The sequence below is a fragment of the Wasmannia auropunctata genome, unplaced genomic scaffold (genome assembly GCF_000956235.1).
Source record: "Wasmannia auropunctata unplaced genomic scaffold, wasmannia.A_1.0 LD336047.1, whole genome shotgun sequence".
In the NCBI taxonomy this organism is placed as follows: domain Eukaryota; kingdom Metazoa; phylum Arthropoda; class Insecta; order Hymenoptera; family Formicidae; genus Wasmannia; species Wasmannia auropunctata.
This window is the reverse complement of record NW_012026843.1, coordinates 612,812-614,364: the sequence shown is the minus strand read 5'-3', so window position 1 is coordinate 614,364 and position 1,553 is coordinate 612,812. Positions and strand designations below refer to the sequence as shown.

General features: G+C 26.7%; 1 protein-coding gene across 1 annotated transcript in view; it reads right to left on the bottom strand.

Moving 5' to 3' along the window:
• LOC105451690 (vacuolar protein sorting-associated protein 13B) overlaps positions 1-1,553 on the bottom strand; it is a 19,335-nt gene that overhangs the window by 727 nt on the left and 17,055 nt on the right. The window lies entirely within an intron of this gene.

The following is a 1,553-nucleotide window of genomic DNA, read 5'->3' as shown; positions in this document are numbered from 1 at the left end:
TGTGCTCTTCCGATCTAGTTTTACGGTAAAATTTTTGTGGTAGTACAAGACCGATAAGATAGCTAAACAAAATAAATAAAAATATTTTATTTTTTTTTGCAATGTTTCTGGCCTCAAAAAATTTTCGAAATTTTTTTACAAATGTATCTTGTTTACATCTACAACATATATTTTTTTATAAAAATTGATTGAGCCGTTTAAAAGATATACATTTTTTTTGAAATTTTGATTTTTATTTCTCACACCCCAACGGTTGAATATTAAGGACTAATGTTTGGTAAAATTGTAACTGATATGAATAGCAACTAAACTGTAAAAAATGGTCATGATCGGCGCGGGGGCAGATCACCCCTCCTTATCCGGCTACGGCCTTTTTTCTCTAACAAAGTTAAAACTTTTCTCTTGGAAACAAGAAATTTTCAATAACACTATATTTACTTATGTGCACAAGAAATTATTTCGATATCGAAAGATTGATTCATTACAGTTCAAAAACTATTCAAGATATTAAAAAAAATGTTTTATTACAAAAGTTTTATTACAAAAGTTTACAACAAAATTACTTCAATTCTTTGCACCAATAATATTTCTAAAAAATAATAATTTTTTAAATTTTCAAATATATTTTTAAATTATTTTCTTAAAGTATTATTGAATAAATAGAGATAATTTTATTAAAGTAAAACTTTTGTATAAAACATTTTTTAATATCTTGAATAGTTTTTGAGATATAACAAAAAAAGCTATAAACCGCTTTACATGAGGGAAACATATGGTATGTGCATTTTAGGCGATTTGGAAAGCATGAAGCGGGGAACGTAGGGTTTTTCTTTTATCTTTTATCTTTTATCTTTTATCTTTTATCTTTTATCTTACTCAATTTCACTTGCTGAATCCAAAAATTGTTGTTAAAATTGTTATCCTAGCAGACAGGAAATTTTTTTTTTCACATTTTAAACAGAAAAAAGCAACGATTGTTTTTATCACTTTGTTGAACCATGTCTACGAGTTTCTTTTTGTTTTTATAAAAATATGTTTCGATATTACCTACGCTTACCTTATCCTTTAAATTCTCATCAGGAATTGAGAATCTGCAAGTTATCTTAAGTTATGTATACACCATTGTAAGTTTTGCATTAAAATATCTCGAAAAATATAAAAGATGCGGAAAAATGTTTCAGATAAAAATTATACTGTTTAAAGGGGGACAAATAGTGGTAAAAATAATTTTCAAAGAAAATCAATTTATCAAGGTCATATAAAGTTTACCGCCATTTTTTTTATGTCGAATTATATAATGTTTTTACATAGTATAATTCCTTTAATTATTCTGCATGAAAGTATTAAGGTAAAGCTATCAAAAATTCAATTGTTTAAAAGATATTTTATACTTTTGTTACGTCCGGTGGACTCCACGATTTCTTCGTTTTGTGAACACGCGATAAGATAAATTCTTAAATATAATAACGGCCATCAATCGACAAAATACCTCGACTCAATGAAATTGACCGTTGTCGGTTTCCTTGAGAAGAATTCGGTTTTAGCAAATAGTA